The sequence below is a fragment of the Cyprinus carpio genome, chromosome B3 (assembly GCF_018340385.1).
Source record: "Cyprinus carpio isolate SPL01 chromosome B3, ASM1834038v1, whole genome shotgun sequence".
Taxonomy (NCBI): Eukaryota; Metazoa; Chordata; class Actinopteri; order Cypriniformes; family Cyprinidae; genus Cyprinus; species Cyprinus carpio.
The window spans coordinates 538,501-563,035 of record NC_056599.1 but is presented as its reverse complement, the minus strand read 5'-3'; the positions used below and the strand labels follow the sequence as shown (position 1 = coordinate 563,035).

Sequence of the window (24,535 nt, the reverse complement as noted above, 5' to 3'; positions counted from 1 at the left end):
TGACCCGCTGTAACTAAAACACAGACAGAATATACTAGAATCTGCTCGATATAACTGACCCGCCGTAACTAAAACACTGACGTGAATATACTAGAATCTGCTCGATATAACTGACCCGCCGTGACTAAAACACAGACGTGAATATACTAGAATCTGCTCGATATAACTGACCCGCTGTAACTAAAACACAGACAGAATATACTAGAATCTGCTCGATATAACTGACCCTCTGTAACTAAAACACAGACGTGAATATACTAGAATCTGCTCGATATAACTGACCCGCCGTAACTAAAACACAGACGTGAATATACTAGAATCTGCTCGATATAACTGACCCGCCGTAACTAAAACACAGACAGAATATACTAGAATCTGCTCGATATAACTGACCCGCCGTAACTAAAACACTGACGCGAATATACTAGAATCTGCTCGATATAACTGACCCGCCGTAACTAAAACACTGACGTGAATATACTAGAATCTGCTCGATATAACTGACCCGCCGTAACTAAAACACTGACGCGAATATACTAGAATCTGCTCGATATGACTGACCCGCCGTAACTAAAACACAGACATGAATATACTAGAATCTGCTCGATATAACTGACCCGCCGTAACTAAAACACAGACATGAATATACTAGAATCTGCTCGATATAACTGACCCGCCGTAACTAAAACACAGACATGAATATACTAGAATCTGCTCGATATAACTGACCCGCCGTAACTAAAACACTGACATGAATATACTAGAATCTGCTCGATATAACTGACCCGCCATAACTAAAACACTGACATGAATATACTAGAATCTGCTCGATATAACTGACCCGCCGTAACTAAAACACTGACGCGAATATACTAGAATCTGCTCGATATAACTGACCCGCCGTAACTAAAACACTGACATGAATATACTAGAATCTGCTCGATATAACTGACCCGCCGTGACTAAAACACAGACGTGAATACTGTATACTAGAATCTGCTCGATATAACTGACCCGCCGTAACTAAAACACTGACGTGAATATACTAGAATCTGCTCGATATAACTGACCCGCCGTAACTAAAACACTGACGTGAATACTGTATACTAGAATCTGCTCGATATAACTGACCCGCCGTAACTAAAACACTGACGTGAATATACTAGAATCTGCTCGATATAACTGACCCGCCGTAACTAAAAAACACTGACATGAATATACTAGAATCTGCTCGATATAACTGACCCGCCGTAACTAAAAACACAGACATGAATATACTAGAATCTGCTCGATATAACTGACCCGCCGTAACTAAAACACTGACATGAATATACTAGAATCTGCTCGATATAACTGACCCGCCGTAACTAAAACACTGACATGAATATACTAGAATCTGCTCGATATAACTGACCCGCCGTAACTAAAACACTGACGCGAGTATACTAGAATCTGCTCGATATAACTGACCCGCCGTGACTAAAACACTGACGCGAATATACTAGAATCTGCTCGATATAACTGACCCGCCGTAACTAAAACACAGACAGAATATACTAGAATCTGCTCGATATAACTGACCCGCCGTAACTAAAACACTGACCCGAATATACTAGAATCTGCTCGATATAACTGACCCGCCGTGACTAAAACACTGACGCGAATATACTAGAATCTGCTCGATATAACTGACCCGCCGTGACTAAAACACAGACGTGAATATACTAGAATCTGCTCGATATAACTGACCCGCCGTGACTAAAACACAGACGTGAATATACTAGAATCTGCTCGATATAACTGACCCGCCGTAACTAAAACACTGACGTGAATATACTAGAATCTGCTCGATATAACTGACCCGCCGTGACTAAAACACAGACGTGAATATACTAGAATCTGCTCGATATAACTGACCCGCCGTAACTAAAACACTGACAGAATATACTAGAATCTGCTCGATATAACTGACCCGCTGTAACTAAAACACACAGACAGAATATACTAGAATCTGCTCGATATAACTGACCCGCCGTAACTAAAACACAGACGTGAATATACTAGAATCTGCTCGATATAACTGACCCGCCGTAACTAAAACACTGACAGAATATACTAGAATCTGCTCGATATAACTGACCCGCTGTAACTAAAACACAGACAGAATATACTAGAATCTGCTCGATATAACTGACCCGCCGTAACTAAAACACTGACGTGAATATACTAGAATCTGCTCGATATAACTGACCCGCCGTAACTAAAACACAGACGTGAATATACTAGAATCTGCTCGATATAACTGACCCGCCGTGACTAAAACACAGACGTGAAATATACTAGAATCTGCTCGATATAACTGACCCGCCGTAACTAAAACACTGACGTGGATATACTATAATCTGCTCGATATAACTGACCCGCCGTGACTAAAACACAGACGTGAATATACTAGAATCTGCTCGATATAACTGACCCGCCGTAACTAAAACACTGACATGAATATACTAGAATCTGCTCGATATAACTGACCCGCCGTAACTAAAACACAGACAGAATATACTAGAATCTGCTTGATATAACTGACCCGCCGTAACTAAAACACAGACGTGAATATACTAGAATCTGCTCGATATAACTGACCCGCCGTAACTAAAACACAGACGTGAATATACTAGAATCTGCTCGATATAACTGACCCGCCGTAACTAAAACACTGACGTGAATATACTAGAATCTGCTCGATATAACTGACCCGCCGTAACTAAAACACAGACGTGAATATACTAGAATCTGCTCGATATAACTGACCCGCCGTAACTAAAACACAGACGTGAATATACTAGAATCTGCTCGATATAACTGACCCGCCGTAACTAAAACACAGACAGAATATACTAGAATCTGCTCGATATAACTGACCCGCCGTAACTAAAACACTGACGTGAATATACTAGAATCTGCTCGATATAACTGACCCGCCGTAACTAAAACACTGACGCGAATATACTAGAATCTGCTCGATATGACTGAGCCGCCGTAACTAAAACACTGACGTGAATACTGTATACTAGAATCTGCTCGATATAACTGACCCGCCGTAACATTACAGTACAAAGAGCATAATATTACAATAATAACACTTCTATTCTCACTTGATCTGCAATATCATAATGAATGCGCTGATGATGAATCATGTCTGTGTGAACGGGGTGTGTAGAGGGTTCAAAAACATATTTTGACAGGCAGGCAGGACAGCCAATCGTAATCCTGGGACTGAGGAATATGATTGGACACCTTCTACAGACGATATAAATACATATAAATACATTTAGAGCACTTACCTTAGTGACTGCTATCAGGATGTGAAGAGACTTTTAACCAGCAGAACAAAACATGTGTCTGAACCAATCACCCACTGATGCAGGATTAGACTCTGGTTTGTGAAATGTTTCACACTTCAGTTTCTGTCTTTTAACCCCCTGCTTGAGTCCTTGAGTAAACAACTTTACAGAGAAACCAGGGTCACAGGCTTCAGCAGCACATTATCATCAACACACAGAGTGTGATGAGAGTAAAACACTCTTTTCAGACAGATCTGTGAAAACTTTCACAAAATAACTTCAGAGTAATTAAGTTAATTTTAACCTAGAATACATTAAATTAACAGTTGTCTGATGCTTAAATATATAACTCTCAAAATAATAAAAACATCCAATGATACAGTGTACGGTAGGGATGGGAAGATTCCACGATTCGCTCGGTGCATCGGTTTAAAAAGTGTGCATCGGCTACAGTTCAGCATTTATATCGTGATGCATAATTTCTAACATATTTACATCTGTAAAAAATGATTCATTTATATATAATTACTAATGGATGCGCTATACTTTTATTGTTTAGAAAGTGACCAATAATCTGTGACCAATATTTTATATGTAGATTGATTTCTCCTCTCTAAACTAATAGGTAAATCAAATGTAAGCTAGTACAGTACTTATTACTGAGCTCAAATGAATTAATGTGTTTCTTATAGCAGTTAAAATAAAGTCATTTTCTTTATTATTTATTTAAATTTTTAATTCAGTGATTTTAACTTTTCATTTAGTAATTTTAATGCTTTAAAGAGCAATTTTAGATTGTAATGTTCTAATGTTCTGCTATCTGTTCTGCAAACTATAAAAGGTACATCTGTCATTAAACCAGAGAGAAAGGCTGCATGGGTAGAAAAAAAAAAAATCTAATAATAGACACTGAATTCACACTAGAATCACACTAGAATCACTATCTTCCTTTCAGACACTGAATTCACACTAGAATCACACTAGAATCAAATTGAATTCACACTGGAATCACACTAGAATCACACTGAATTCACACTAGAATCACACTAGAATCACACTAGAATCACATTGAATTCACACTAGAATCATTATTTCAGTGCTTTACAGAGCAAGAACTTATCAAACAATTCAATTTGAAGACCTAAATCATTTGTTTTCCCCACATAGAAAAGCAACTTTATTAAATATCAACGAGACGTCATTCTCACCCACACAATCTTAAACAATCATGTCTATAACTTTCAGCTCATATAAACAACTCTCTACAATACTTGATACTGATTGGTCAGTTGTAGCATTCAGCAATCAGATATCCCCTAATATTCACCGGTGTCCATGACAACACTGTATATCAGACACCAGCCTGATTAAATCTAATAATAGTATGTGAGAGAGTAGTAATATCATTGTGTTCCTATTGGTCGGTGTTAGAGGAACTCAGCTTAGTCTGACAGTTAGCCTGCTTTACACCAGGTCAGTTTTCCAGCATAAGTTGCCACAGTGATTAAACTTGATCTAGGCTGATGTTAAATTTGTTTTATGGAACCAAATCATTTGACAATGAGTCAAACTAACTGTAATAAGCCTGGCTTATTTGGTAAACTTGTTTTATGAAACAGGCCTCAAGGCATTAAAAGTGATCATATTTTCTCCATTGCATCGAATCGCATTGTGTTGAATTGAATCGGATCGCACTGCATCGTAACAGGAGTGAATCGTATCGCATCACATCGGTAGCTGCTTCATATGTATCTTTAATGTATCGCATCGTATCGTATCGTATCGTTGGCTATGCATCGAGATGCATATTGTATCGGCCTGAGTCATGAGATGCACATCCCTTGTGTACAGATGATCAGTGAACAAACTTCAATGTTTTTTCCCAAAATGAAATAAATGGTGTATGTGAACTAAAAATGCATTCTTTAATTTGTACAGACAATCAGAATTCATTAAACACCCCAAACACTGAGAGGCCTGCAGCTGCACACACATCTGGATTTACTAATCAACAGAGTATGGATGCATTTCTGTATTATTTCAGTGCTTTACAGAGCAAGAGCTTATCAAACAATTCAATTTGAAGACCTAAATCATTTTCTTTTCCCACATATAAAAGCTGATGTAATCATTCTTTCATTGTATATGTCAATGATAGAATTGAGGGTTATTGCTTAAATGTGTAAAATCATTTAGTGAGCATTTATTAAACATACAAAGTCATTCCATGTTAGTGATAACAGCTTTCAGCACCATAACTGATATAAACTTCCGGACTGCAGCACTTTGTAAAAGAAACGTCTTAATGCTGTCTTCATGCACTAATGTATGATATTTCTATTTCCATTTTATTTTAATAGTTGTAACATCAGCTACAACAACACTGAATCCAGGCACCTCACCAAACTCTCTTGAATCAAGGTGTGTTTGTTCATCCTCCTCATTTCAGACACTGAATTCACACTAGAATCACTATCTTCATTTCAGACACTGAATTCACACTAGAATCACACTAGAATCACACTGAATTCACACTAGAATCACACTGAATTCACACTAGAATCACACTAGAATCACACTGAATTCACACTAGAACCACACTGAATTCACACTAGAATCACACTGAATTCACACTAGAACCACACTGAATTCACACTAGAACCACACTGAATTCACACTCAGAATCACACTGAATTCACACTAGAATCACACTGAATTCACACTAGAATCACACTAGAATCACACTAGAATCACACTGAATTCACACTAGAATCACACTGAATTCACACTAGAATCACACTAGAATCACACTTCACACTAGAATCACACGAGAATCACACTGAATTCACACTAGAATCACACTGAATTCACACTAGAATCACACTGAATTCACACTAGAATCACACTAGAATCACACTGAATTCACACTAGAATCATTATTTCAGTGCTTTACAGAGCAAGAACTTATCAAACAATTCAATTTGAAGACCTAAATCATTTGTTTTCCCCACATATAAGAGCTGATGTAAACATATTCTTTCATTGTATATATTAATGATATAATTGAGGGTTATTGCTTAAATGTTTAAAATCATATAGTGAGCATTTATTAAACATACAAAGTCATTCCATGTTAGGGATAACAGCTTTCAGCACCATAACTGATATAAACTTCTGGACTGCAGCACTTTGTAAAAGAAACGTCTTAATGCTGTCTTCATGCACTAATGTATGATATTTCTATTTCCATTTTATTTTAATAGTTGTAACATCAGCTACAACAACACTGAATCCAGGCACCTCACCAAACTCTCTGAATCAAGGTGTGTTTGTTCATCCTCCTCATTTCAGACACTGAATTCACACTAGAATCACTATCTTCATTTCAGACACTGAATTCACACTAGAATCACTATCTTCATTTCAGACACTGAATTCACACTAGAATCACACTAGAATCACACTAGAATCACACTGAATTCACACTAGAATCACACTAGAATCACACTGAATTCACACTAGAATCACACTGAATTCACACTAGAATCACACTAGAATCACACTGAATTCACACTAGAATCACACTAGAATCACACTGAATTCACACTAGAATCATTATTTCAGTGCTTTACAGAGCAAGAACTTATCAAACAATTCAATTTGAAGACCTAAATCATTTGTTTTCCCCACATATAAGAGCTGATGTAAACATATTCTTTCATTGTATATGTCAATGATAGAATTGAGGGTTATTGCTTAAATGTTAAAAATCATATAGTGAGCATTTATTAAACATACAAAGTCATTCCATGTTAGGGATAACAGCTTTCAGCACCATAACAGATATAAACTTCTGGACTGCAGCACTTTGTAAAAGAAACGTCTTAATGCTGTCTTCATGCGCTAATGTATGATATTTCTATTTCCATTTTATTTTAATATTTGTAGAGTCAACTATATCAACAACACTGAATCCAGGCACCTCACCAATCTCTCTGAATCAAGGTGTGTTTGTACATCCTCCTAATTTCAGACACTGAATTCACACTAGAATCACTATCTTCATTTCAGACACTGAATTCACACTAGAATCACACTGAATTCACACTAGAATCACACTAGAATCTAAATGTACTGAGTCATCTCTGGAGTTATTAGAGCAGCTGATCACAAACTTTAACTCAAGCCATGCTTCATCTATATATTCTTGTTCTCATTTCATTCTCTCGTACTTCATCTACAATCCTTAAACATGAAAACTAATACAGTTATGTGAAAAGCAACTTTATTAAATATCAACGAGACGTCATTCTCACCCACACGATCTTAAACAATCGTGTCTATAACTTTCAGCTCATATAAACAACTCTCTACAATACTTGATACTGATTGCCAATTTCGGGACCTCAGTTTCGATACCGGTTCCTAACAATACTTTTTTCGATACCAATTTTATGAAATCCATTTTAACAAGATTACAGAACACATTACCTCAGAAAAACTTTGGTTTTATTTTTTCAGTTTGACTCATGCTCCTTAGACAGTGCACAAACGAACAAAAAAAGCACAAAGGAACAAAAAAGGTTTTATAAAGAGCTCATGCTCACCAAAGCTGAATTTATTTTAATAAAAAATACAGTAAAACTTGTAATATTGTGAAATAGTATTACAATTTAAAATCTTATTTGAATATATTTCAAAATGTAATTTATTGCTGTGATGTCAAAGCTGAATTGTCAAAATCATTACTTAAGTGTCACATGACCCTTCAGAAATATGAAAACAGTTCGCTGCTTAATATTTTGGAAACTATGAAATTATTATTATTTTTTTTCATGATACTTTGATGAATAAAAAATTACAAAGAACAGCATTTATTTAAAAACGAAATATTTTGTAACGTAAGACATGTTTTAATGTCACCTTTGATAACTTTAATGCATCCTTACTGAAAAAAAATTCTGACTAAGCAACACATTTTTGACCGGCAGTGTACATTCAGTAGTTATTATTTATTGCAATATAAACACTGTCAGAGTGATCAACAAGGTATCTCTTCATTTACCAGTCGAAGACGGAGCAACTTTCTGCTCTTATGTTTACTCCGTGCACTGTCAAGGTCTTCATCATATTTGTTGTGGTACCGGTCTTTGCAGCAATTATTTTACCGCAAATACCGCATCGCGCGCTGTTGGCATCGAGCCTGGAGAAATGTACCCACACTTTTGATCGACTTTTCCACATCTTTAAGGTATTATGTGTGTGTGCTCGCGTCTCATACAAGTATGCGCGTGGAGAATTTGTGCGTGCGCGCGCCTCATATGAGTATGTGCCTGTTTTTATACAATCTATGGTATGTGCGCGGAGAGTTTCGCGCGTCTCGTGTGTGTAGAGTTTGTGTGTGTGTGTGAGTGACTTTATGTGTGTTGTTGTGCATTTCATATGTACTTGTTTGAGCACTGACGTTGACGAGTTAACTATCGAAATCTGGAACCGAACAACATGTCATTTTTCGATACTCGATAGTATCATGGCATTTCGGTCGGTACCTAAAAAGTATAGAACTCGGTACCCAGCCCTATTCTCACCCACACAATCTTAAACAATAATGTCTATAACTTTCAGCTCATATAAACAACTCTCTACTACTTGATACTGATTGGTCAGTTGTAGCATTCAGCAATCAGATATCCCCTAATATTCACCGGTGTCCATGGCAACACTGTATATCAGACAGCAGCCTGATTATTAGTAGAACTGAAACCAGCATGACTTTCTCAGCTGAAACATTTGTTCTTCTGTAGATTTAAATATATTAAATATATTTCAAATAAATATGTATTACAAAAATGTATTTATTTATTTATTTTAAATAAAAGCTTAACTTGAAATGTTGTAAATGGGTTTAAAGGGTCCATGTGGTTAATGGGTGAATTCACCTGACACATAATATATCCAGAAACAGATTGCTGCTTGTCATTTACAAGAATAACAAGAATTTCTCTATTATAGATCAGTGCTACATATGAGGTGTGTTTGATCTGAAGCAGCGCTGCGCAGATCATGAATGACATCAAAGTACAGCGAGAGCGATTCAAACAGAGCTGTCTGCTCTCTATAGCTCTCACGGTACATAGATGTCATACAGCGATCGATCTGCGCAGCGCAAACAGACAAAACCTGGATATTTAGGCAATATAGAAATCCTGGCAAGGACCTGTCCCGTAAAAATGGCACGTATGGTCACCCTAACTGTAGTAACAAATTAGCTCAAAGTGAGATGTACATAATTAATCATAACGGGTTATTATTAACTACATTCATCTTCAGGAATTACTTGTATATCATTAATAGTACAATAAAATGATTTGTTCGTCCGCAGGGCGGACAGTGTTAATCGTTTATTAAGTAAAATTATTTCTCTGGCCACGAAAAATAATTTTACTACTAATACATTGCTCCCAGAGCATGTAACAAAACCCTTAACATGACCTCGTCCCGTGAGCAGCAAACACAGACAACCAAGTGTGAATACATATGGATGTTTATTAAACTACACTACTGGGGAACATGCAACATCTGACTAGACACAAACATACACACATTAAACCTAGATGCCAACGCAAGGAAGGCATGGATAGAGAGAGAGAGAGAGAGAGAGAGAAAGAAAGAGAGAGAGAGAGAGAGAGAGAAAGAGAGCGAGAGAGCGCACAGCAGAGAGAGAGAGTGAAAGAGAGAGAGAGAGAGAGAGAGAGAGAGAGAGAGAGAGAGAGAGAGAGAGAGAGAGAGAGAGAGAGAGAGAGAGAGCGCACAGCAGACTTTTTTGACTTTAGAATGTCCTTTATTTATACATTACAAAATAGCTTTTTTGCTTTTATGGGAAAAAAAAAAAACATAAGTTTATACATTCCCAAGCTATAAAAACATGAATAAATAAATAAACAATAAAAGACCTTAAACACTCAATTACAAACCTTCTCAAAAAATGTTAATTTTAAATCCTTCAAAACCATCAGGTTCACATAAAAACCCATCAACTCCCCAAAAAAGATAAAAAAAACATCACATTATTAGTAAGTTTGTAAAAAGCATATTCCAACGTTAGTCTTTTTTTAATAAAACAATTAACCATAAAAACAGGATCTGTTTCACCCCCCTTTGCTTCCACTTTATTTTTCCTTGTAACCCAAATTGCAAGCTTGATTAAACCATACAAAAAATTTAAAAATAATCACTTTCTTCTTTTTATCAACGGAGTACTTTGGGCCATAAATGAACAGATTAAAACTAAAACAACCCAACAGTCTTATACTCCAACATTTTGCCAATTCTAAAATATTTTTTAAACGAGAACATTGCATAAAAACATGTAAAACACTCTCAGACTCACCACAGAAAGGACATCCCTCCCCAACTAAAGGATCTAACTGCGCTATGTGTCTGTTCGTAGCTAATATCCCATATACAATTCTCCATTGAAGATCTCCTATTCTCTTCTCAATGGGTCTTTTGTACAGGGACCTCCAGCTTCCTCTCGGAGAAGAGTCTGACTCCAACACTGAAGTCCATTTTGTTCCTTTGAAGTCTTTAAAAATTTTATAGTTGCAGTTTTTAAACACACACTCTGTAAAGGGTTTTCCTGGTAAGCGTTCTAAAACAACTCAACTCAGGGATTTTCATAGTCACTGTGTTTCCAGGGGTTTCCTCCCAATCTTCATCCTTTAGGGAGATTTTAAAATCAGGGAAACCATACGCCTCTTTACAGTTTTTTGGAGCAGTAACATTTAAAAAGTCTCTTGCTGCTCTTGGGAGTGCCGACTCTAGTTCGTTAAACAACCGTTGGGTGGTCCTTACGGATCTGAAGCCCACCATATCAGCCAGTTCCTTTGCCTCCATCCATTCACATCCTCTTCTGAGATCGGATACCTTTGATATCCCAGCACTAGTCAGTGCGACTCTGATGGCATCAGAGGACAAACAAACAGTGTGTAAAAGATCATTAAAAAATAAGGGCTCTTTTAGGATCCAGGCATCAGGACTCCCCCATTCTCTGGAAAAATTAAAAGTCTGCCACAGCTCCAATATATTACTATAAAAGGGTGTAAGTCCCCCGAGTGAAGTTCCATTAAAGTTCATTAAAAACAGTTGTCTGTCCAAGCCCATTCTTCTGGTCTTGAGAAGCAGGGCACACGCAACGTCCATCCACACGTGAGGCTGATGATAGAGGAGGCGCTGGACCGCCATCAATCGAAAGGTTGCCAGCCTCGCCTTTATGTCGATGAGTCCCTGTCCACCTTCATGCACCGGCAGGTAGAGCATCGCTGGCTTTAGCCAATGTTGTCCAGACCAGAAGAAGTCCACCAGCATCTTTTGAATCTCTCTGATTAAAACCATCGGTGGGTCGAGGACCATGAACTTATGCCAGAGTGTTGAGGCGATCAGATTGTTGGCGATCAGAACTCTTCCCCTATACGAAAGCTGGGGTAGCAACCATTTCCATTTAGACAACTTGGCGCGGACCCTATCTACTAATCCCTCCCAATTTTTTTTTTCAAAGTCATCGTTACCTAAAAATACCCCTAAATATTTAAAACCTGTTTTATTCCATTTAACATTTTTTGGAAGTTTAGGTAAGTTAAAAATATCATTACTTTTGGATCCAAACCATAAGGCTTCTGTTTTTTCCCAGTTAAGTTTGGCAGAAGAAAGTTTGCCATACATTTCTAAGCTTTCTTCTAAACATTGCACATCTTCTGTATTTTTAATTACAACAGCAACATCATCAGCATAAGCAGAGAGAACAAAAGCTTCTTTTCTTAAACCTCCTGTTATAACTATGCCCTTTAATTTTTTCCTTATCATGCAAAGTAAAGGTTCTATTGCTAAACTGTAAAGCTGTCCTGACATCGGACATCCCTGTCTAATGCCTTTCTCCATTTTTACAGGAACGCTTAACCCTCCTCCAACTTTTATCAAACATGAAGCGTCATGGTATAAACACCTTTATCCAAGATAAAAACTTTTCACCAAAACCATAGCATTTTAGAACATAAAAGAGATAGTGGTGATCTACACGATCAAACGCTTTCTCTTGATCAAGAGAAACAATCCCAAAGTCCACATTGTACAGTTTTGTATACCTTAAAATATCTCTCATTAAAAACAGGTTATCATAAATAGATTTCTTGGGAATACAATAAGCTTGGTCTTCAAAAATTAACTTGTCTAACACTTTTTTAAGTCTGTTAACAAAGCACTTAGACAGTATTTTGTAGTCTGTAGTGAGTACAGACACAGGCCTCCAATTTTTTAACATAAGCAAATCTCCTTTTTTGGGGATTAGAGAGAGAACGGCCCGCTGACAACTTTTAGGGAGCATATTCAGATTAAAACTTTCCTTTAAAACACAAAACAAATCTTGCCCAATAACTTCCCAAAAGGACTTATAAAACTCTGCCGGCAGACCATCAATGCCTGGAGCTTTCCCTTTATTAAGCTGATGAACTGCTTCCGTCACTTCTCCGAAAAACACAGGTCACTTTCAAGAGTTTGTGCAGTTTGTTCATCCAATACTGGCAGATCATTAAAAAAGTCACTTGATGGATAGAAATCAGTCTCTTCTTTTGCATATAAATTAGTGTAAAAGTCCACAGCAAGCCTTCTCATCTCCTGAGGATCTGAGGTAACTGTCCCGTTTGCCTTTTCGAATGCCATGCATAACATTGGATTGGGAGTGTTTTTTTCTCCAGGTTAAAGAAGAAGGTTGTTGGAGCATCCATATCCTGCACTGATATAAACCGTGCTCTGACCAAAGCTGCTTTAACCCCTCTCCTGAAATATATCTCTTAATTCCTGTTTTTTTTGTCTTTAAGCGTTCTTGTAAACAAGGATCATTTTGGTTCATCAGGCTATTTTGAATTTCACATATCTCTTTTTCTAAAACATATACAGTATATTTGAGCTCGTTTCTTGTATGTGATAAAAATTGTTGACTAAAAAGTTTAATCTGAGCTTTCCCCACTTCCCACCACTGCAGGAGATTGTTAAAATCACTTTTTTGAGTTACCCAATAACTCCAAAATTGTTTAAAATTTTCGCAGAAGTCGTGATCTAAAAGAAGTTTGGTGTCAAACCTCCAAAAATAAAAACGAGGGGTTGTATTTGACAATAAAACATGTAAAGTGATCATATGGTGGTCTGAGATAACGTTTGGGATTATTTGTGTGTCCATTGCTCTATTATGCATAGTTTTCTTCATATAAAATCTATCGAGACGAGCAGCACTAATTCTATTGATAGTAACTCTAATCCTGGTGTACTGTTTCACTCCTTCATTCTTTCCTCTCCAAATATCAATGAGTTCTGATTGTTTTATAACATTTTTTAGGGATAGGACAGATGATGGATGAGGTTCTTCACCATTCCTGTCAGTGATAAAATCTACAGTACAGTTCCAATCCCCACCCATAATTAAAAAATCATCTTGATCTAAATCATAAAGAACTTTCTTAAGTTTCTGAAATAGTTGAATTCGATCACTTCCTACTGTGGGAGCATAAATATTAATAAAAACAAAAACCTTACTGTTTATTTCTACTTTTACAACAAGGAGCCTTCCTTTTTCTACTTCCTGTTTTGAAGAAATATTGATATTTGTTTTCACTGAGAAAAGTATTGCCACCCCTGCACTTACATTAGTGCCATGGCTTAAAACACACTCACCATCCCACCTCAAACCCCAATCTGTTTCATTTGCTTCATCACTGTGTGTTTCTTGAAGAAACATCACATTAATCTCTTTAGGTCCAATACACTCTTTTAACAAAGCTAATTTATTTCCATCCCTGGCCCCATTTATGTTCAAAGATCCTACTCTCAGGATATCCAAAGAAATAAAAGAGGGAAGGAGATCAAATAAAATCAGAAAAGTGAAGAGAAACCCGAAAGAGTTGTAGACACCCATGTGATCCTTATTTTAATTTACTTCTCTTATTTCAAACTTTCTTTGAACTTTGCCTAATTGCCGTTATGTGTTTCTTTAACCTAAATCTCTTTTGTTGGGACAGAACTTCATTGCTGCACTCACTACGAATTTTTATCACTGAATCAACAAACTTGTTTAAATCGGGGAAAAACCTCTGCACGTTCAACACTTTTGCCTTTGGTTTCATCCAAGAAGTTGTTAATCTGTTCAACAGTATACAACTCTCCTTCATAAGCCTTATCCATATCCACATCAAAACAGGATTCATCATCTCGAATGCTTCCTTCAGTGACTTCAGACTGTCCATCCACCTCATCATCACTACTCTCCACACACCTCCTTACTCAAAGCCTCTTCAGCATTAGCACCATCAGTACTCTGCTGAACACTTACACCACTGACACTAAGCATTTGACTATCATTAACAACATTAACCGCTTCACTTACCTCAGTGTTGATCACTTTGACCGTCTCTGCCTGTACACTGCCTTTCGTCGCTACAGTTTGTTGCTCATCTGTCCGCGGGCCCTGGTTCTCCTCGGCGCGTTGTTTATGTGGACAGACGAAGCGTTTGTGGCCGATATCTCCGCACTCAAAACAGCGTAAACTGTCTGTGCTCGCGTACAGCATGTATGAACTGTCTCCAAGAGACACACGGAAAGAGACATCGAGTGTTTTGTCCGGCGAAGTTAAAAACATATACAGTTGTCTCCTAAAAGACAACACGTGTTTTAACGATGCGTTCTTGCATCCGAGCGGAATCATTTTCACCCCTCCAGCAATTTTCCCGAATCTAGACAACTCCTTTACAATTGAATCACTGGAAATGAAAGGCGGCACATTTGAAACCGTGACTTTTGTAGCCGGGGCAGATAAGGGTGTGACAGGCACGTACGTTTCCTTAACCCAAATTCCGTTTTCAATCATTGTTTTTACTAAGTGTTCGTTTTTTAGAAACACTACAACAGCTTTGTTCATCCTAGAGGCCGAGTTTATGTTTTCGTGGCCGATTTGGTCCGCGACAGCAAGGAGAACATCTTCTATGGTTGCGCCTGATTCCGGCGCACACCTGAACCCATTCCTGAGAGAGAGAGGCGACGCTCCCCGCTCCGGGGCAGACGTCATTACAGCCTCACGCTCCCCACTCACTCAATCACACTGACTAACACTAATACAAAAGGAAAAAAGAAAAATAATGCCCAAAGAATTGGGGGAAAAAGAGGAAAAGAAAAAGACAAACAAAAAACAAAAAAAAAAAGGTTAAATCAGAAAAAATCTTGAAAAACCGTGCGCTCCCCCACATGCAACCCAAACGCCACACTCTCGCTACCCAGCATGCAACACACCGGAGAGAGAGAGAGAGCGCACACGCAAGAGAGTGGAGAGTCATGGTAGTATTTACTCATAAACTAAATCACAACCTGTTAAGAACCACCAAAGAATCTCATCACCTTAATTAAAAGGGGTCAAAACCTAGAAGCGCTTCTAAATAGTTAACAAGCGGTTACTTGCATTGGTTCTGTAGTTGCTGAGTAAAGTGTCCCGGTGCATGTATAATGCGTAAATTCCTGTTGAATCCTGTTAGGAGTGAAACCTTCGTCATTTCATCTTTGGGTTGACTGCTCCGAAGTGAATCAACAAAGTTGCTGAAAACTGCCAGAAGATCGGACTCCCCGGAAGGGGAGTTGCAAGGTGTCCTAGGTGATGGGTGTCTCCAGGGAACCGCAAGTTAAGAGAGAAACCTTTTGGATGTGGGAGAGGTTTTATCTGGTTTCCCAGTAACACCCCTTTTGGTTGGATTGACCAATAACAAGGCATATAGTTTCAGCGGGAAAGACAGATAGAAACATAAAGATACATTCTTATGCTTGACTATAGGCACTTAGAGGTCAACTAACACGACTATACAATCATAACTATGCTAATATGAGCTGGGAAACATACAAACACAGGAATATATCATATACATTTGGAATGGCTTATATCCTGAGTTAAATGCAAGAAGGTTTACATTAACATTTACATTTAATCATTTAGCAGACGCTTTTATCCAAAGCGACTTACAAATGAGAACAGTAGAAACAATCAGATCTACAAGAGAACAACAACGGTATACAAGTGCTATGACAAGTCTCAGTTAGTCTAGTACAGAACACGTAGCCTGTTTTTTTTTTTTTTTTTTTTTTTAAATGAATATGATAGACAAGAAAAAGAAAAGGTAAGTACTAGTATTAGTTGGTTAAGTGCAGGCGAAAAAGATGAGGTTTGTGTGTTTGTGTGTGTGTGCGAGCGGCGTGGAGAGGTCTTTTCCTCTGCATGCTTTGGCCATTGAAGCTGATTTAGATCTCTTTGAAGCTTATGAGTCCGAGCTAGGAATGTAGAGGTGTTCCTGGTGATGCTCAAACAGGCACCTAAAGGTGTCAATGGCACAGTTTGATGCAGACTCATTGGCTCTAAGCTGTGATTTACATGAGGTCAGTCAGTAGATTAAAAATCTTTCTGAATATTAGAATGAATATGTTATCATGATCTAGTCCATACGTTACACTGTAGTGGCGATGAGCTTAGAGAATGTCAGTATTAATAATACTGTACTATTGATGCAGTGTTCACAGTGTTGCTCGACCAGTTGTTTAGTATATTTTAACTGACTATTTTTACTGTAAGCTTTAAGATAATGTAGACGTTATAGCTGCTGAAGTATGAAGTGACAGCAGCTCAGAGAACAAGCACAGCTGTAATAAACTCACTATAAAACCCTCATCACAAGTATCAGGTTTTTTTTTTTTTTTTATTAATTAAGAATAAATGTGTCATTTATCATTGGTAGTTTGTTATTTTTCTGTATTTGGTTAAACAGTAATATATTTGTGTCTCTGTATCATCTCTCTCTCAGTGAGTGTGATTGTGATTGTTGTCTGCGCTTCGTTCGCTCTTCTTCTTCCTGCTCTGATTCTTTGGCTGATTCGTAAAAAAAGAGCCGGTGAGTTTTTAGAGTTTCTCATATCCTGTAACAGCAGACAAAAAAAAAAAAAAAAAAAAAAATCTAAAACATCTGAGTATTTACAGATAAAATGAGAAATCATTGAGTTAACAGAAATAATGTTTCTATTCTCCAGCACTAGAATTCTTCTAGACTCTTTTAGAAATCGATTGCATCTGAATTAGAGACAGTTTGATCATAACTGTTCTCATGCCATTATTTTTCAGATGTCAGAAGAGAGACTGAGGACTCTGTGGTGAGTTTTGTTGATCTATGAGTTATTAATAACCATAAGCTCCACAGAGCACTGACTCTGAAATATCTCACTCTTATTAGTCACATTAGATCAGCACAAGTTAGTGTGTTTCTACTGTTTCTGCTCTAAAGCTCACAGATAGAAATAAATAATGGAACCAATGACACAGTTAACATTTCCATTCGTCCTGCTCACAGTGAACAATATGATTCATCTTCAGTAATTTGTGTATATTTTCATATCTGTGTATATTTGACAGTTAATGTGGTAATTTTCCATAACCTCATGTTTGTATGACAGATTTTCACTAAACCTGTAGGTTTTACACATACATATTTGACCTAAACATTTGCAGTAAAATAATGAGTCTTCTTCACACAGTAGTGATGGATGGGCTTTTAATATCTCGATCTGCTGTATTTTCACTGATGTTTAGGAGCAGGCTGATGATGTGACTTATACTGAAGTTACTGCGTACAGTAAAAACAGAGCCAAAAAGAACAAGGTGAGCAAACACTTCTTGATCTTCCCTCAGTGTGACCTGTATTAGTTTTATTCTTATATAAATCAGTGTCTTGAATTGAGCTCAGACCTCATGCTGTAATAATTGTGGGTTGAAACAGTGACTGTGATGTTGATTCAGGTTCGCTGTGATGATAAAGTGACTTACGCTTCCATCAGAGGAACAAAAGCTGGAGCTCAGGAAAACTGCAGTCAACTTTAATCCTCTGTGAACAAGAACCACCACAAATCACACAAATAATTATACAGAAACCACATCAGCAGAGGAATACAAACCGGATTCCTGATGGTTTGATTCAGTGCCATTATAATAATAGCAGTGTCTTTCACATGTTAAGAAACAAGCTCTGATTTATTTGTAGTTATTGGTGATTCTGGTCAGTTTGTCATGTGTTTTGTACAGTAGCTGTCTGTATGTTGTTTATTATTAATTCAGGATCTGCAGAGTAAAGTAAAAATGGAGGAGAGTTTTACTCTGTTATATCATTCTCATTAAATCATCTAGAGCCGGATGTTCAAAAGTGATCTGGTCAGATTTCAGCTGTCGGATCAGATCAAATCTTGAAAAGGTGTTGTTCAAAAGAAGGGCATTAGGTCACAAAATCCAGTCTGGTTTTGATCAGGATCAAATCATCAGTTTGTGGTGTTCAAAAGTTTTTAGTAAGATTGGGATACATTTGATACAAAAAAATCAGGATTATACTGATCTCAGCAAAGGGTGGATTTCACAACCATAAAATTGAAGTAAAACTTTAAAACTTGTACAAAAAATATGACATTACACACACACACACACACACATACTGTACGTATATATATCACAACATAATCCCAAAACAGCTTCCAATATCAAACATTAAAGAAATACTTTAAAATTAAATGTAATATTTATCACCGTTTGTAAACTACATTGGCAAATTCATCATATATGAACCACGTCAAAAATAGTTATTTGTGAGCAAACACAAAGTTTCTTGTGTGAATGCAATGCAAGACTTTTCTGAGAGAATGAGAAACTACTGATTAATTTTTTTTCCATCAGCATTTCCCTTTAGGGGCTCCGTAGAGCACTAGTGATCCAGATCTGGTCATATGAAAAAGTCTGTATCTGGATCATTGTCATCCAATCCAATTTTGCTTTGAAAAACCAGCAGAAAGTGAGATGATTACCTGATCCTGGATATCAAAACCAGATCATTATGATCCCAGATTATGCTTTTTGAACCAACTTTCCTCTTTGTCTCGAGCAGCTAATTAACTGTCAGCTTGCACTAATTATGAGAACAGGCAAAGCTACCTGATGACTGTAAGGACATTTATCACGATGTGGACAGCAATGAATAATTTGGTTGTTGAATCGTTTGAGCAGGCTGTTGGAATATTATGTTTATTTGTCAATAATAAAATAGCCTTTCAAACATGTATATATATGGTGAAATATTTTTTCCATCATTATACAAGCTAGGTCATGATAAATCTTTAAGTAACTACTGGATATGCCAGTTTTTCTCAGTGTGCAAATGATTATCAAACAAAAGAAAAAAACAATGATGTAAAAGCAGCAGCATTTCCAGCTCAGGTGTCGAAATTCAGTCACTCCAGAACTGGACCTGTATTACGTGGACTAATGTAGAGAATATGAGGTGAGGTATTTCCATGGGGCGATTTAACCAGACAGTTGGAAGTATTTTACTATAAGGAGCCCCCAACTGTGTGTATATATCAATGAAAAATAACAGATATAACACATTTTCATCACTGCATCTGTCACGTAAATATTTTCATAACTTCACACGAGCTAAAGATCTTTATAAATTGCCATTGAAAGTACACATTCTCCATGTCTAAACGCCAGTGTGCTCAAAGTAATGGATGCAAAAAATGGCTGCTCACTGCTCCGGGTGTGTGTTTGTTTGTGTGTGTGTGTGTGTGTGTGTGTGTGTGTGTGTGTGTGAGAGAGAGAAATGCAGAGCATAAATTCTGGAGTATGGTGTACTATACTTGGCCACAGTGCATGTGGACTTTTATAATATTTTTCAGAGAGCATGATATCACTGTTGAGGTTGTCGGAAACATGTTATTGCTGGCTGTGAGAAAACTCAGTTTGTTTTGACCGCAGAGGTTATTAATGAAAACTCGCTTGAAGAAAGAAGAGGAAATGGCATCTTTACCCACACACAACTGATGATCTCTGATCCCAGTTTGGACTGATGGCGTGTGAATTCTTCACCACATTTAGGGAGGTTAATTTACAGAACAGTGCCAAACAACAGTGAAAAAAACACACTAACACAACACATACCCCTCCAAATGTGCACTTTCGACGTAACCTATGCTCACTCTCACCCTGAGGCAGATAGTCTCTTAAGCTTCTCATTACCAATCAATCCTATTACTTTTCTGCTTGATCCTATTCCATCTCATCTACTTCAAGCATTCATCCAGCAGTTGTACCTGCACTCACCTCACATCAACACCCTCCTTCACACTGGGTGGTTTTCATCAACATTTAAACAGGCCTTGTATAACCCCACTTCTTAAGAAACACACTATTAACCCAACTCTTTTAGAGAAATACAGACTGGTTTCCCTTCTACCTTTCATTGCAAAAACCCTGGACGAGTTGTGTTCAAACCCAGTCTCTGGTTTGAGACTTTAAGAGCACGCCAGTGGTTTGAGTCTTACACTCTCAGATAGGTCCTTCAAAGTATCTTGGAGAGGATGAGGGGTCGCAACATCTAGCTACTGGGGTGCTCCAGGGCTCAGTTCTTGGACCACATCTCTTCTCTGTCTTAATGGCATCATTAGGTTCTTTCATTCATGAACATCTGGGTTTTCATATCCACTGGTATGTGATTGACAATCTAAACTCTAACCTCTCTGTCCATCTGCTGATCCGACGATTCGCTGCTCGCATCTCAGAAATGTATAACAGACAGAGTCTCCGCGTAAGCCAGAAATTCAACGGCCTCGCCAATGAGGCCATTTGCCCGACATGTCAAACAAACAATCACAGGTCGTTTCATTCAGCAGCGGTTTCGGAGGCGTGGAAATGTCGCCACAATAACAGAAAAGGTTTGAGTGAAAAACTCTTGGACATATTTTGAAGAAGATTCTATTCTATTCGATGTGTCAAACCTGAGGATCTGTTTCAGAAAAATATCCAGCTACTGCAGACTTATTCAAGTTTTACAGCATACTTTTACATATTTGAACTCTTTCCAGCAGTGACTGTGGGGTTTTGAGATCCATTCGTTTCACTCTGAGGACAACTGAGGGATTCCATTTAGTACTGCCCTTCGAACGCAAACAGAAGATACTTGCAGGTTGCCCGGAAGACATAAGTAAGGTATCCTTGATCTTTATTGTGTTTCCTTCCGGAGCATAGAACAGATGTGTGTTATCCAGGTTATGTGTTACCTGAATCGTATGTTCGCTCCAACTTCTGATAAGCAGTGAGGACTCATCAATCCACAAAAGCAAACTTTATGCTGTATATTTAGTATTTATACAGTATTTGAAACAACGTCAACTCTATTTTAGATTTAATAAATTAAAAAGACTTGAAAACCATAAAAACTATGAGCACTTCATGTGAATGTGAACTCGGTCATTGGGCCTGTCCCACCGTCAGACAGAAAATCTTACCGTGGTAACAAATGACACCTGGTCACAGATTTGGACTGGATGGGTGATAATAGAACCTGCTTCAGGAGATATACAAGGAGCTAAAAATTTCAAAAAATTAATTACTCAGAAAACTGGAAGAGGGGTAACAAAGCATGGTTGTGAAACAGGAACGATTAACATTAGGATTGAAAATATTCTAAAACCATTAAATTACCAGAGCCTGCCTGACACTGATGCCCTCTGCAGAGGTGGACTGGGGCACAAGGGGGCGCGTATAGTTGACAGCTGTCCCTGATGTTGCCTACTTTTACTACATTGTAATTGAAACGTTCTGATGGGTTGACAAAAAAAGTTGGGACGCAACTTAAAAAATCTTATAAAAACACACGTGTCCTTGAAAAACAGCCTTGCTTTGATGTGAGATTTTAATAAGTAATTGCTTTTGATTTAACAACACTCCCTTTCATCATTAAAAAAATTAAATAAATTAAAAATCAATGTTTATAAAATGTTTATAGCGTATGGTATGATTTGAACCCTTCTCTGTTGACAGTCTTTATGTGAAAGGACAATAAGTGTCAGATTGAATATAGGAATGATAAAAATTAAACTGAAGGGGCTTGTTGTGCTTAAATACATTTTATCTTAATCTCTTATCCTGTTTTTTACCATTACACTTTTTAAATATTTTATTGTTAAACTTAATTTTGCAGTACTCCAATGACACATCAATAACAGATTAACACCAAAAATACTCTTACCACTGGATACACAACTCGAAATCATGTCAGTCATCAGGAGAAGTCCAGAACAGCTGTCCAATCCAGCTGACCGTCGGCCTGTGGCTATAAATCAAAGAAAAAACTGTCAGGAAACAAGCTAAAAGCAACTATTTTTCCTTATAAAAAAACGAAAACTGCCTTTATACAGCCCGCAATGTCGTTTAGTACAGCCCGCTGGAATTCATTTTAGATTCGGATGATCAATTTTAAAATATTTGAAAAGGTAAGCCACGGTAAAGTTTGGCTTTCCGTTTATAATGTAAGACTATCTCCAACCAGGAGAGGCCGCTCGTTTCCAGACGTCCCCGTATTCATTTCAGCGCAGAGTCGTACTTAAACCTTAGTAAACCTTAGCAATTACTTAATAAAAACAGCATTTTCTAGTTCAGGATGGTAAACAGATTAGCGTTTTTTACAAGTTCAAGGGGATACTTATCTCATATGTTTGGATGGTTTGGAAATCTGTTCATTAAATCGACATTCACACCGCACCAACCAATATTGTTTAAAAGGCAGTTGAAATGTGAACAGTGAGGATCTTATAAAGGTCTTTTAAGCTCTGTAAATTTTATTAAAAAAACAATCCTGCAGTTATCCCGGTTTATTTTATGGTACCATTTGGCATAACTTGTATGCTACAGTATGTATGTATTCTAAATGAATATTTTTTTAACTGTCCTCTTATGTTGTTTTGCGAACGTTCTCCAGGCCAACTAATAAAAAAAATAGGCCCTCAGTCTGTCACATTTTGTTGCCAAATTACAGACAATTCATTCTGAGTGTGATAAGTCTGATTAACATGACACACACAAGCCACACACGAGTCATCGACACACACACACACACACACACACCAACACACACACACACACACACCAACTCACACACAGAGATAGAGAGAGGAAGTTTATGTATGTGAATACGCAAAATTGAAGGAATCTGTATTTCCGGGTTTCTAGATTCTAGGTTTTGCCTAATCAATGCAAAAATTCTACATTTTTGCTTTCTTGTCTTTTTATATAGATTTCAAGTACTTTAGTTTCAATCCTCTACATGAAAAAAACCCCATCTGCCACATCATTTGTACTAGTTTTTTATGGCTTATAATGAAATTGTATTGGTTTTAATGGAAAACTGTAGTGGTTGTCTGTTGGTGGTCTACTGTTAATTGGTGGTCTTCTGTTTGGTGGCATTTGTTTAAAAACCACTAAATCCTAATTAATATGTCCCAAAACCACACTACATGATACCATACTTTACTGGTTTTAATGGTAACAAAGTTGGTGGTTAGTAGTGGTATTTTTTTTGTAGTGGAATCATCTAGAATTTCTGTGCTGGTTTCTATTGTTTTTATCAGCCGGGTCACCATGGGTGTTGTGATGGTATTATTGCCATAAATGCGACAGGATGCTGAGATATTGTGAGATAATAGCGACTGTTGTAGTTGTGCATGGGCCTATTCTGGAAGACAATCCAGGGCCGTTTTTCACTCCCAGTCCGTCCCTGTCAGTCACTGAGAGGGAAAAATAACCCACTGTAACAGTCATTCAGTTTCATTTGAAGTTATGAGGCAGCTGGGGACACCTACAGGTCACTGTTAGGAAAGAAGGCTGAAAATGTTTCTCTGACTGAAGAAATGTGAACTGAAACACAGAGCTTACATTTACACCAATCTTTCATCTTTGTAATCATCAGGAAGGAGGAAACATTCTGCTCCGGTGCGTAGGTTGTTGATGTAAAAATGATGATTAAATATGATGTAAATTGTAATTTATTTTCTCCTTTCACTCAAATATGTCTGAAATAAACATTTTATAAAGCTTAACCCTGGTGTATGGCTTTGAATTACACTGACATGTGATGTTTGTTGTTGGAAGTTTTAGTTAGTGAACAGCACATGCCTGGTCTAAAACACTGAGTGTGTGAACACAATCTCTGATTTTGTACATGTGGGCCAATAACTTCTGGCATTGAGCACCAGTTGGTGCCTTGTGTGATGCCCACTAAGTGTTATCACATTGTGGTAGTTTCTGT

General features: G+C 37.5%; 1 long non-coding RNA gene across 1 annotated transcript; it reads left to right on the top strand.

Annotated features, from left to right (window-relative positions):
• The first annotated feature begins 17,222 nt into the window (after positions 1-17,222).
• On the top strand, positions 17,223-18,494 carry LOC122136866. The gene is made up of 4 exons (XR_006154363.1): positions 17,223-17,311; positions 17,539-17,567; positions 18,004-18,072; positions 18,211-18,494. It is a non-coding gene; the product is annotated as an uncharacterized LOC122136866 (long non-coding RNA).
• Positions 18,495-24,535: the final 6,041 nt, after the last annotated feature.